The sequence below is a fragment of the Camelus ferus genome, chromosome 26 (assembly GCF_009834535.1).
Source record: "Camelus ferus isolate YT-003-E chromosome 26, BCGSAC_Cfer_1.0, whole genome shotgun sequence".
NCBI classification, from domain to species: Eukaryota; Metazoa; Chordata; class Mammalia; order Artiodactyla; family Camelidae; genus Camelus; species Camelus ferus.
In genome coordinates this window covers 21507187-21522323 of record NC_045721.1, presented here as the reverse complement: position 1 = coordinate 21522323, position 15137 = coordinate 21507187, and the positions used below count along the sequence as shown (strand labels likewise).

Here is a 15137-nt window from a genome sequence, read left to right as displayed (position 1 = left end):
AGTCCAAAAAGCATTTAGTTATATATTTGACCTATGTGATCACTAGTAATAATATCCAACCACTCATTAAATATGTAATTATTGAAGACTTCCTATGTATTGCCAGCACATTAAAAACTGGATACATAATGATGAATGAGCCATGAACCCTAACTTTACTTAAGACTATAAATAATACACAATAGATATGTTATTGGAAATTGGAATAAGTGCTACAAGATACAGGATAGAGTGCTTTGGGAGAGAAAACAGAATTCACAAAAGAATGATAACATTCTGCTAATCATCTTATGATTGGCAAGAAATATTAGATTTACAAGTTTGAAATGTTTTGATAAAATCTTTAAAAATTATTTAAACTTATTAGACAAATTAAGAAAGTGAAATGTGTATTTTAACCCCAATTCAGAGGTGGTGAAATAAGCTTCACTAGAATTTCTTCCTGATAAAGACAGAACTCTTCCGTGAAATAGTGTTAAGCCAAATATCAATATTATTAAGCCAAATAATGTTGGAAAGGACCTTGAAAAAGTATACGCCCAAAGTATCTGCTCTAGCTTCATTAGTCTTGAGTTCAGTTTTGTTCCTAAAACTGTTGTTGGAGCATGAAGTCCAATGTGTTACTTGAAGAGGTTTACTGGCTAGCGAAGCAATGAAATAATCAAAACTTAATCAGCATTTTCATCCAAAATATTAAATGGAATAAATTAAAAATAAGACGGTTACTTGAAAGACTGTTGAATAAAAAAGCTGATGGAAGCAGATGTATAATATTTTACATATAAACATCAGTGCTTTGCAGCTTTCTTACACAATACCATTTTGATTTTCTAAGACCAGCAAACTAATACGTAAACATGTACCTGTGCCCTGACATTAGTGGAAGACAGTATTTAAGATGTTGACTAGAAATGTTAGGTGAATCCTCTGTAAGAAGGAAGCTCATAGGATACTTTCTAATGGTACTATACTTGGGCATAGTCAGGAGTTGGCTAAAGATATGAAGGACCAACTCTGAGCAAATAAAGTCAATAAACACTTTATAATTTCAACTTAATAAATGTACAGATACTGTCAATGTAAGTATTTGTGCTCATTATTTTAACGCAATGGTAACACGAAGTAAGAAATCTTTTTTTAAAAAATCCATTGACAACAAACACAACTAGCTCTGAGCTATATAACTAAGAGGGGTAAGATGTGAATGGGACTTTGTTTTGTGTAGGAGTATGTTTTAATGTCAGTAGCTTTACCAAATTAAGATTGTCACACAAAAATGTAAACCAAACACTACTTTCTTTAGTAAGTATTGGCATAAAAAAAGAGTCACACAAACCAAGTATGTTTAGTCACATATATTAATATCAATTTTTCTTCTATTGGTAACAGTGTGAAAACTGATTATAAACAAATTTTAATTCATGCTAAAGTATGATGTTTTTCAAGGGCAAAAGTTCAGTTGTGACTTCTGAGGTACAGAACAGACTCTTAGTATTTCTGCAAAATAAAAACCACTTTGGTCCCAACTCTCTAAAGATGTGACCTGGACAGTCTTGCTAATCTGCCTCATACCTTTGGTATTTTTAATGATTTTGATCCTTTCATACAGAAAAGGAAAAGACAGAATTTTTCCAATGGCAGATAAGATCCAAAGGCACAAAGGAAAGTTAGAAGTTTAGAAAAAAAAACATTCATAGGGATTTTTATGACATGTTCCATAATTTAACAATAGTTATCAGTGAAATAGGTCATCATCCTTGTTGAAAGGTATCGTCAATCACGTAATGAATTTAATACAATATTTTGAATTTTATTTTCCATTAAGTAGATCTATCAATAAGAAATTTGTGGATTTGAATATACTTTTCAAAAAATGTATCAAAAAGCTTATTTAAATTTAACAGCTTTATACTGAAAAATTATAGGTAAATTAAATTCAAAAATAGAGCATAAATTTCTACATTTGGATAAAATTATAAGTGAATATGCTGAACTTGCTTTATCATCTGTTTGCCTACTCTTGTCAAAACTCATCTCTGAAACTGGCTTCTCTAACATGAGTGTTTTTCAAACAAATCATAGAAAAGTCTGAATCGGTATTGTCTCTTACAAATAGTGAGGTTGCAATCCACTCTAGATTAACATAAATTAATAAGTAAACAGCAAGCATTTCCTGTCAAATTAAAAACTTTAAATACTGATATTTATTCAAAATGAGCTCAAAGATATTCTATACATGGAACTGCTTTTTCATTCATCAATTTCTGATTAGATATGATGTATGATGACACGTTATTACAAATGTAATAGTGATTCTCTTAACTTATCTCCAATGTGCAGACTTGCAATGATCAACAGGTATATTTAATGTGAATATTTTTCTTTTTAATGCCACGCTTGTTATGATTGTATTTACTGAAATACAACTTTATTTTTATCTCTGCTAAATCTATTAACTATAATTTATGACACATTTTATATGTTTTATTTCCATTTTTCTAGAATTTCACTTTTTTGTTGTATTTTTAAGAAATATTAGTTTATGACACATTGGGGGAAAGTAGTCCTTTACCACATATGGTTTTAGAAGCATTAATTTGGTTTATATTCATACATCACATTTTTCCCACAGTTTATCACTTTCAACACACTTTTGATTTAAAATTCTCTTTGTATTTTTCTTTCCCAGATGTAAAGTTCTTCAATTCCAAGAAATTACCTACAACTGTTTCTGGGTCATAATAGATGCCTCAAACATAGTATAAAAATCAGTAAGTAAATAATTATGATAACTATAACAACACACTCATTCATAAAATATAAACCCTTCAAAGGTATAGTTATCTTTTTCTTAAAGTAGGTAATACTAATCATACTATAATTCTTCATGGTATTAAACAGAACTGACAGGAAATTCACTGGAATGCAGTAATCCATATGCATGTGTTTAAATCATCCCTCAGAACACCAATGTTATGTACCTTGCTATCTTCTGGCTGCTATGACTTTGGGTGACTTATTTTTTTCTTAAGGCTCTGCTATATATATTTCCTATTATTCTATAATACATAGATGATACTTTAACAATATTCACTTTGGGTTCAAATTCAGCTTCAATGTAACGTGTTCACTGTGTCCACTTAATTTGATATTTATCTTTATATTGTATATACTTTAACTCAGGAAAACACAAGTGTAGGTGCCTCAAGTGGTTTAAGTACCCCAATTAAATAAAAGACAATAAAAATTACACTTTTTGATCCCTTACTTTTTCAGGAATATCACAGGTATTACATATATAGCAAATAAGTAAAACAGGCATGAATCCCTGCCCATATATGGCTTATTTTCTAGGTGGAAGAATGAGCCCACCATTCACAATAACTCTTCCCAGAATGATCAGAAAGGAGATAGTGTTGGCAGGTTCACATTAACACTTTTAGATAATCATTTTGCTGTATAAGTTCATTTTACCATTTTAATTACCAACTTTTTTGGTCTCTTCTAATACACAAAGATAGCAAAATATCATTTGAAGTGTATCTTTCTTTTCAATTAAAATGATTCCTCTACCATTTTCTACAGCAGATTTTCTACAGCAGATTTCTCAAAACAGAAAACATTGCATTGAGCTTCCTTACCATCCCATCTATTATAGTTATGCAGTGTTTAAAGGGGAAAAAATTCATATACAATGTCCACAGAGGATAGCAATCTCCCTTTCAGGTATTTGAGAAGTGGAATTATTATAAATTTAATAAAGTATTCTGCAGTGTTATATATTCCAACTAGTTTAAATTATTCATTTCATATTCTAGTACTTTTCCCCCCACGTATGCTACTTATTGTTCTAAACTAGTTGATTTATAAAAATGTCATCAACATAGTGCAAATTAATGATTCCAGCAAAACACATTTGCAATACCTTAGGTATGTGACAGGCAATTAAAAAAAGTTGTATTGATTTGTCTAAAATGTTAAATGACATAATAGCCATACAGTAAAGTATTGAATAATTTATGTAAATCAATGTTTTCTGAATTTTGTAGGAGTATAAACCGTCTTGGGTGCTAAGGTAAATCAATATAATAAAATAAAAATGAAGCGGTTTATAATGATGAATGTATGGGTTGATAATAACCAGAGGTAGAATCTCATTTAGCCATTGTAACAAACAACTTCCAGGCATCTTTTGTGCACTGTTCCCATCAGAAAACATGGTATTATATAGTCAATAGATTTTAGCACTTAAATAGCTTTTCATTTGCAAGACACCTAGCCTCAGTATAAACTAAACCTTTCTCTGAGTGTCATTAGTTATGGCTTGATTTAGAATGATAATACACATTTTCTACCATTAGAACTATTTTATGTGTTTTATGTGGTTTGTAAATAACATTATATTTTATGAGAACATGAGAAATGTTCATTTCTTCTGCTCCTATATATTTGCAAGATTTAAGATTTAGCATTTTCGTGCTTTTACTGATCTCTTTTTACTGTCATTCCCAATGGTAAATCCAATGGAAAATGTTTTTCATTTCATGCCGCTCGGTCTGTATGCAATTTTTAGTTTCCCATTTTGTTTACAAAATGAAGTATGGTATTATATTTGTGTGTAGGGATATTTTTCCTACATAATGTCTTTTGCGGTTTACAAGTTTAAGACCTAATGAAATCTTTGGACCTTAACTACAGGAAAAAAAAAAATACCAATGTAGACATAAACACAACATGGTATATAATTTGAGAGAATTTAGATTTACCCTGGATTCTTTTTACATTCAACCTCAAAGGATAAAAATTAATACAATAAAAATAGCTACAGTTAGCAGAGCTGAAATCTTTAACATCATTGTTACAGCTTGACTTAAATGATGAATATATAAAATATAATTGCTAAAAAATTTACCCACAGAAAGATCATCCCACCAGAAAAGCCAAAGACACTAGAAAATCATCAAGAAAAGCCAGGTGGAGTAAAGAGGAATAATTTCTGAATGGGAGGCTCCAAGTGGACAAGGAACTAACACTCAGATTATAGAAAAGGAGAAATACAGAGCAGTCTTTCATTGAAACTTGGTAGTAAATCATGATGTATTAGGCATGGACCCTGCAGACAAACTGGGATTGTGTCAATTATTTTATATTATGAACTTGAGAAAACTATTTTGACTCTGATACCATCCTCTTTAACAAACTAGTAATAACAACAGGATTGATTTCACAGATCTGAAATGGGGATGAGATGGTTAACTTCATACGAAGTGCTTAGCAGACTGCCTGGCATCTATTCAGTAGGAAGACTGGTATTAAACTCTGGATGTGTTTTATTTTTGTAGCAACCCTGTTCACTGCGAGAGTTGCTCCAATCTAAAATGTGGCAAATTTGGGGAAAAGGGGAAAACTCTTAAGATGTTTGTTTGGAGAGGCAGCTAGGCTAATTAGACTCCTGATGCCACACTTACTTCTACCAAACAGCAGACAACAGAAACATGTCTAGGAGAAGAGCAGAGAGTGTGAACCGTTTGGACAGAAAGCAGGAATAATCCTGGAGAGGAGACACTAAGATAAAGAAAAGGTTCCATGTCCAGTAGACTAATCATAGCCATGCCCGCCAGAACTACACATCGCTGCCTACACATCGTCACTGGAGGGAGGGTACAGGAAGCTTACACAGGACTCATAAAACAGGCCAATAGGAAATCTCTGATTTAAAATATGAGCATTAAACCAAGAATCAGCACAACTTTCAGGAAAGGTAACTCCATAAATAAAAGAGATCAAATATAATAAACAAGAAATAATTTTTAACATAACAAAATGAAAGTTAATATATAAAGCAACAAACAAGAGACATTAAAATAAAATTTAAAAAATAATTTCAGAGTGCTATGAGAGGGCAGTGCATCCATAAGATAGCATAGCAGAGATTTCTTCAATGAAAATGTTTATTGTGGGAAAAATAAAAAATCTTAATAATGGCAGAATGACAGAAAACTTAGGAGGGATGTTTAATGAGCAAGCAAATTAAATGGGACAATTTTCCCAGGGGAAAAGGCAATGTTCACAGAGATAGAAACTGTGAGGGAAGAGTTAACAGGCACAGAAGAAAAAATATCACTTCTAGAAGGTATGAAGCAGAAGGCTGAGCCAAAAATGTTGAAAAGGAGGAAAGTGTTACTCATATTTTTAAAATATACAGAACAAAGCTAAAATGTTGACTAAATAATACTTGTATATACTATAATATTTAAAGGGAAATATCAACAAAATAATACATGAAATATTAAGATAATTTAAATCCCAAACCCTGACTTCATCCACAAATTCCAGACTTTCACAAATTCAACAACTTCTAATTCAACATCTCCATGTTCATGTCTAATAGACATCTGAAATACAGTATCCTGAAAACAGAACTAACTCTTGACTTTATCCTCACTTGGACAAATCCTCACCATCAGCCCTCTCCATCAAGGTAAATGCAAGTTCAATTGCCAGCTGGTAGCTCAAGAAATCTTAAATTACCTCTGACTATTACCTGTCCTTCAAGTGTATATCCATTCCAACAACAAATCTACTCAGCTTTCATTTCAAAATATATGCAAAATCCTATTGATTCTCAGTATTTCCATGTCCACCTTTTTCTAGGCTACCACCTTTGCCTGCCTGGATATTTATCGAACCAATATCTACATAAATCCCAAATTAGCCATTCAGAAAACCCTAAGGTAGATAAAATCATTCCTCTGCTCAAAACCCTCCAAAGACTATCTCACCGTAAACTAAATTCAAGTCTTTTTTAGACACTTCTGGTTTCTATACGATTTAGCCTCAGCTACCTTTCTCCCCTGATCTGTTATCTTCGTTCTACTTGGTCTTCTTGCTGTTTCTTGAATGAGCCAAATGCCCTTTGCTTTTTTCAGTCTTTGCAGTTGCTTTGCCTTCTGCCCAAAATCTACTTGTTCACCCTTCAGCTTCCCCCAGCGGGGATCAAGAGTGAGCCCTAGACATCTACTCTGCCTCCCTTCCCACACTCATAGCCTCATGACTATCATCTCTCAGACAAGATGAAACTGACTTCATTATGCCTTCTCATCCTTTGTAAACAGGTCATCACAGGAAGCCTAAGCCTCTCATTTACCAGGCTTCCCTCACAGTCTAATCCACAAAACGATCTATCATCCTTGTTTTCAACACTCTTAACCCTACCATGCCTTCTGAAATGTACAGCCTATCATCTGCAAAATGACTTTATCTTCCATATCTTCTCTGTACACTTCCTTATTCTTTTTGTTCCAATGAAACTGGCCTCTTCTGGAGAGGTCAATGTTTCTTCACAGTCATCTCTAGTGGTGAATGTTCTCCATACCCCTGAAATGACCTTGAACCACTGGCTCCAGATATAGGATAGGATAGGTGTCTCCTGCTCTCTACCCTTGAGACCACTTTCCCTGACACTTCCCTAAAAATGCCCAGCTTTTTAAAACTCTTATTATTACTTTATAGTACCAATTACAAAACTTATCAATGTCATTTCCCAATACCTGGGTTATTCACCCTTATTTACTGATTACTTCAGTTCCCCACTCAGTATCATCCTCTTTAAGTCACCTGTCTTAATTCTTCATGACTTCAGTCTGCCTATAGTTGATGCTTCCAACACCAAAGTATTCACATCCTTCAGATCTCCCCCTTACTGCTCTTATTCTTCACCGTACAGAAGCAATTAACCACAGATTTTGTCCCCACAAATATCTGCACACCCTTCATGATCTCAATTTCATGCATCTCACTGTCACCACTGCTGACTGGCATTTGAGATCACTTCTTGAAAGACCTACTCTCCAACAATCCCTCTACCTATCAGATCTTCAAAGCTTACTGCATTTTCACATCCCTCACCCATCTGATGTCCTGTCCTCAGCCAGCTTAAATATCAGGGTCAATCAAAATAATGTTTCTTTCATATAATTCCTTGACTCTCCTACCTTTTTCTCTCTGTTTAAACTCACTTGGCAAAAGCACCACTTTTTGGTTAAACCCAACTGTCTACCTCTATTTCTGCATTCATGCATCTGATCGGCCTCCCTTATATTGATGGCATAAACCTTGAGTGACCTTTAGGCTGCCCAACAGTCAGACCTCTCTGGCTCCTTCATCTCCCACTGCCATAGATGGCTCCTTTACAACTTTTCTTTCCTCAAATTTCCAGCTCTCTCTCTTCTCCCTAATTTCAGGGAATGTCCTGATTTACCCTTTGTTGGTGTGGCTGCAACTTTAGGAGAGATGTTCCACAGACTCCCACCACCAATGCACCCACCCACCAGGATCTGTACCCCAGGCTCTGCCTTTCCAACTGTTAACTTAGTGACCTGCCAAAGTTATTACGCCAAGCCAATCTCTCCACTGATTTTCTAGACTCAATCATCTTTGCACTTACATATACCGCTCTGGCAGTTTCCTGTTCTGTCTTACTGATTTTACATTTTTGTGCTGCTTTCTTCTCAAGGGTATAAAAATATAAAAATATATTGTTCCTTTTTAGATACAGAGAAACAAAGCAAAATGAAACAAACAACAATACAAACTTGCTCGACACCATTTCTCTCAAACAGCCACCACACAAGCTATTTTCTTCCATTTGCAAAATATCTCATTTCTACTAAATTTAAAATTGGCTTGTTCCTACAGATCCACTAAAATATAATTTTCAAGTGCAAAGTTAGTCAACGACAGGGATATTTCACAATATTTTCTTTCAAAAACTTTATGAACTGGTAATTATAGAATAAGTTGTTTCAAAGTCTAAAGGAGGAATATATACAAGGAAGAAGTTTCAACATTGGAATACTCTGCCTAATTAATCATATATGGCTAGGACTATAGGGAAGCAAATTATTTATGTCAAATATGAAAACAAGGAATAATAACATTTGAGAATTTATTGATTTGTTTATTATACATTGGTCCTTAAGGCCTTTGGAAAAAACTGTGAGCCATTATCAAAATAAGCTAATGAGAGATATGAATTCCTCAATTAATTAAATCATACTCAGGTAAATAGATGCATATGTGTATTTGTTACAGAGATATACAAAAGCAGTTCTAAATATTGATCAACAAAGTTTCACATGAGGTTGATGCATTAAAAATGTGTGAAAAATAACATTTTAAATATAAATGCATAACCACATTTTCAGTGCACATACATACTCCTCTCCACTGCTCGACTGCTCAGTTGCTTTCTGGTTTTCAACAGCCCAAGCAGACTTTCAATGTCCAGAGATTTATTAACATAAAGCCATCAATCAGATGTTCTAGTACCATTTGAGAATGGAAAACATAGATCCAAACTACATTTATTTACATATAAAATGTACCTTGCTTTCCATACTGTTGTTGTCATGGAAGAGATTGTGATATAGTTTGCCAGTCATCTTTTTTTTTTTTTTTTTTTTTTTTCAAAATACTCAGATAATATAACATCGCCTAATTTTGGAACAGGAAATATGTCAATTATCTGAATATTAAACATTTTAAAAAGAGCAAACAATAAAAAAAAAGAATTGATAACTTAGTTATTTTTATACTTACTATACATTAAAAGAAAGTATACTTATGATATTTAAATAGCTCTGTCTTTGTAAATAGTTCGGGAGTTTGAAATAATCCTGGTAACTGTTCTCATTTGGAAAGCTTTAGTCCTTATTCTTATTTTGTGTTCATTTTTGAGATTTTTAAATGGAGGTGGATTGACAAAACATTTTAAATTTAATTTTCCCTCCAAAATCCCATCAAAATTACAATAAATGTGTTACAAATGTGACACTTCTAATAGCACTGGTTGACAGAATATAGATACAATAACAAAGACCAGTAAGACAGAAAATATCTATGGCAATTAATGAAGTGATTGCCAAATACACCATTCAGTCTTTTAACTGAAAGACATACTGAGTTTCCTGATCTAGACACACAGACAAGAGTGATGAAAATTCCAATGAAAAATACATAATTTTAAAAGATGTATATGATGAAAATACAGGTCATCTGCAAAGGAACAAAAACTAAACAAACATCAAACTTGCCACCGATAATACAGCTTGCTAAAACTGGTGTTGACTGGTAGATATTCAATAACTAAGCCCAATTTTAGTTCCCTGTGGTCTGAGAGAGATTCTGAAGGACAAACCACAAGGACCAGTAAAGAGAAGGTGAAAGTGTTCAGGTTTAATCTCTATGTCCAGATGGGCTCTCTGTCTGGGGTAATTTGCACAGGAAATTGACAAAAAGCAAAAAGACTGGAAATCTATATTTTTTTTCTTTCTGAAAATGTATTGTTAAAGAGACTACACTTTAGCCCACAGAGGCCTGTGATATTTCTATCACAAAATGCACCAATAAAATTTCAGCTGTAAATCTTCAGTAGATCTCAGAAAGACTACAGAGGGTAACAGAAAAGGAAGGACCACTTAGCACAACCAAAGTCAACAGACAGTGAAGGACAAAGGAATTTCTTCCACAAAGCAGTACAGTGCTGACAAAGGGGCTTACCAGGGAATTTACCTCCCTGCCTCAGTCAAAAGTCTTCACAATTCTGGCCAAGCAAAATACGGTAACAGCTAAAGAACAGTTGTTTCAGTATTTTTTCCCTGTTTTTCCTTCTTCAAATTATATATTGTATTGTAATTACCTATTTATACCAAACCACTGTATATTTGGTGTTTATGGGGGCAGGGTGTGCAAATAACCTTCCTCGGTTCTTTTTTTTTAAATTAATTTTAAGGTTTGGGTTTTTTTGTTTGTTTTTAAGTTTTTAAAATATCTATCATCAGACCACATGGAACTACAATTGGTCCTGAAAGAGAAGACTACACATCAGCCAGAAATCCCGAGGTGGATGATATGATGGAAGAGAAATTTGTGGATTCTGTGTGTGAATAGAAAGATATGCAGGTGTATTTTGAACAGTGGCAGAGACAGCTAGCAGCCCTGTAATATGTCTTCTTACAATGTAAGAATGTTTAGTTGAGCAATAATCACCTAGCTAAAGAAAAGTTTTCCCAACCTTTCTTGCACCTAGGTGTGGCTCTGTGCCTGGGTTCTGACCATTGCAATGTAAATGTAAGAGTGCTCTGGTTTCTTCCCTTAACAGAAAGAGAAAATTCTTCACTACATCACTGCCTTTCCCATTTCTCCCTTTCTCCTGCATAAAGTGATACGACAGAGGAAACTGAAGTGGACACACCGGGCCATGAAAATGAAACCAAGTGTTGAGGAGGGCAGAGAAATGACACAGAAGTCTGAAAACTAGAGTTGCCTTACCAGCCAAGGACCATCTTATACTTACATTAGAAATAAACTACTTTTTTTAAAGTCACTATTATTTGGAGTCATTCTAATTCAGCCACCTGCAATATCCAAACTAACCTAAGTATAGACTTCCTCCAGGAAACTGAAAACAAGAATCAAAAAAAAAAAAAAAAAAAAAAAAAAAAGGAAGTCAAAGGAAGCTCCATGAAGAGTGTATTACCAGCAAGTTAGAAGATGAAGATACCTTTCCCAGCCAGCAAAATGCATGTTATAGGAATTGCAATGACTCTTCTACATACAAAAAAGAATATTAACTAGAAACTCCAGGAAAATAAGAATACTCTACAAGTATTTATGGTATGACTATAAAGCAATCTAACTCATGATATAGTTTTGAGAAATTGATTGAGTGAAGAGACTGCACTGGACCCAATGGTTTGAACATTCTCCTTCAAGTAGCTTAAAAATTTACATTTTCTTACTTAAGAAACCATCACAGTACTTTTAAAAAAGTCCATTACTGCATTTAATTATGTCATAAATATTTACATATTTAATATTTACATAGCCATGATACTGATTTGTACATATATTTGAGTGGCATCATGACATATCTTTTAAAAATGCTAGTAGCAGATTTGCTGCATATAAATTTCCTTCATTTATTAGGTGTTAAGTCTCAGAAACTTTGTAAAATTTCTCTATACATCAGAGTTCTCATTTACAAAATACAGTTTTAAAAATATAACTGCATTTATAAAGCAGCATTCTAAAATTAGAACCATTCTGATTGGTTAGATCATAAATTGAGATAATTCATCTCCTGTATTCACTACTTAGCACAGTGCTTAGCACAAAATAAACCATAATTGTTAGCTCCTACTGGTGTTCAATGTTATTCAATATATATAACTGATCTTTAGACAAAGCAATGTACACTAATATAGCTACACTATAGCTTACCAGTGTCAGGAACATTAATGATGGTAGAGATCGAGCAAAAATAAATCAGAGGGTGGAGGAAGCACAGCTATGCTACTTTCCTTGTATTTGAGAATAAGGATGCAATGAGTATCATCAATCAAAAATATATCTAAATCTGATGGATCAAAAAATAGATTTATACCCTACTCTAAATTATAAAGGTAACTAAAAGAGGAACCATGAATTACATAATTAACAAAAAATTGGGAAAGGAGGTAGAAGATAAAAGATGGGCATCAACTGGGTATGTGACTTATAATTTTCAGTTTTCTCATAAGACTAACAATAACATGAAGTGAATATTATGCATTATACAGTTCTGAAGTTTATGCATATTAATTTAATGAATCTTTACAACACACTTTTAAGAGATATAGTATTATTATTCTATTTTAAAATTATAGAATGTAGGCATAGGAAGTCAGACAATTTTCTCCAAGTCTGCCTCTAAGAATAGAGCAGGATATGAAATCTCAAATTGCTATACTGCATTTTAATTGTATTCATTAGAGTTAGGCTGGTAATAATCAAATTAAGTAAAAGCAGATATTTTAAGGAGTGGTGAGTTTTAGAGAACAGGCTATCATTTGGCGATTATGGAGGAAGTATGTTACAATCCATATAATTTATTTTTGTTTGATTAACTTTTTCTCTTTTATCATGGGAAATATATATACTTTATTAAAACAAGAGTTAAACTCTGTGGATAGTTTTTCATTGTGGAAGTTGTGAAAGTTTATTTGTTGGCATTGATTTTTATGCCAGTCATATTTATAGTATTTTCTGAGCTTTCTGTTCTCTTTCATATGCATGACAAATATCTATACATGTTAAATTTTCATTTAATTTTATAATCACACACTTTCAATTATAACCAAGTCATAATTTTAAAAACATTACAAATTTAGAAATGTTGTAAGGAAGGAAAAATTCTGACTCCATACTGGATCCATTAAACTTTATATTCTATTGCTTTTGCTACAAGTTAATCATTAAAGGGATGTTGCCTATAGCTTAAAGAATATATCTCAGGGAACCATGCTTCAGGTGCCTGAGTGGTAAGCTAAAACATCTTTGTTTAAGCTCACACGAACCATCCTGACCAAACCGAACTGTGAATGGCTGCTGGAAAGAAGGAATTAACACATGCCCTCCCCGAGTCTGGCTGGAATCAGGAATTATTTGCAACAACTTAATCGCCTTTTTTTATTTTACCTCCTCATCTCCCATTCTTTGCTCTATAAAAGAAACTAGCTTCCAAACCTGGGCAAGGTGATTATTTGGGACACTAGTGCACCATCCTTTTGCTCCGCTGGCTTTCTGAATAAAGTCGGAAATCCCTTGCCCCAACAACATGTCTTTGGATTTACTGGCTTGTCCAAGCGTGGACTCGGTAACAACTATACAGCTTATGCTTTACAGTAAACCCATGGTTCATATTTTAATGAAAATATATATTTTTTATCAGGGATGGGTGTAAGTTAGCCAGACTGACACTTGCAGGCTGGTCTCTCAAAAAAGAGCTTGGTCTCCTACAAAGCTTCTTGAAAAACGACGAAAGCCAAGATTACTAAGAACAGTTCAACCCCAACCAAGCAGTGGTCATGCCGGGGGCACGGCGGCTGTGTCCCCCCAGGGACGCCGAAGTGCAAACACGCAAGCAGCGCTCTGTCCGAGACGCGCAGGTGCGGCCGCCGGCCCCGAACCCCGACCGACACTGCAGGACTCCACCCACGAGCCCTGCGCTGGAAAACGGGCCGTGGAGCCCGGGTCACGCTGCCCCCCTCACGGGGTAACCAGGGAAGGCCTAGGAGACCCTCGGGGCCCGGCGTCCCAGGATACAGCCGAGGGCCAGGCCGAAGCTCTCACCCGGGACCGCTTCCAGGCCCCCGGGGCCTCAGGAGGGAGAGGCCGAGGCCCAAGCGGCCAGGGTGGGACGCGCGGGCCCCGAAGGCTGGGAATTAACTTCAGGCACGCGGCCACCAGGAAAAAGCCGCCACCACCAAGCAAACCTGGGGAAGAGACCGGCCTCAGACGTCCCTTGAGGAGCCCGGCGCCAGAGGCGAGGGCCTCCTCCCCCTGCCCGGGGTCCTACAGCCTGGACCAGGGCGAGGCGGCGTCCTGGTCACCTGGTCAGAGACGACGGACGAGGGGCCCGGCCCCCGGCCCCAGGGGAGGCCGGCGGGTCCCCGCGCGCAGGACTCACCTCAGAGGTGGCTCTCCTGAGGCCCCGACAGGCGGCGGGACGGCGGCGCGCGGACGGCGGGAACCGGCGCGGCGTCGTTGGGCGCAGCGCCTCCCCCGCCTCGGACGGGATGAGGACGGGAACCAGGGGCGCTTCCGAGGCGCAGCTGGGGTTCTGGCTCCGGCCTGAGGGGAATCCGGAGCCCAGTGGAGCCGGAGCCCCGAGGGAAAGGTCCGTATGCCTCAGGCTGTACCTGAGGGGCGACCCTCAGAGACCAGCGCCCCGGCCCTGAGGCGGGCCCTGCGCGCGGTGCGCATGCGCCTCCTGGGGAACCCCCACCCGGTCTGTGACCGGCGCTGGGCTCCGAGGAGATGAGGTGTCCTTCCATGCGGCCTCGGCCTGTCACGGACCAGCTGTAGTGCAGCCAGAAGAATCTGGACCCGGCGCGGAAGCGACACAAAAGACCCTGTTGCCCAAGAGAAGGTGTCGGGCGCCCCACGTGAAGCCCGAGGAGGTGGGGAAGGTCATGGACCGCTTTGAAGGGATGGCGTGCCCGGCGATGTATGAGGTTCAGAAACAGAAGGAACTTGACAAAGCCAGCATCCAGAAGCTTCTCAAAGTAAGAGTGACTTAATGCAGAACTGAACTA

The 15137-nt window shown here is 36.4% G+C and overlaps 1 long non-coding RNA gene across 1 annotated transcript in view; it reads right to left on the bottom strand.

Moving 5' to 3' along the window:
* LOC116660017 overlaps positions 1–14921 on the bottom strand; it is a 100176-nt gene extending 85255 nt beyond the window's left edge. Inside the window, exon 1 of the long non-coding RNA XR_004315372.1 lies at positions 14510–14921. This is a non-coding gene — a long non-coding RNA (uncharacterized LOC116660017). The remainder of the gene's footprint in view (positions 1–14509) is intronic.
* Positions 14922–15137: the final 216 nt, after the last annotated feature.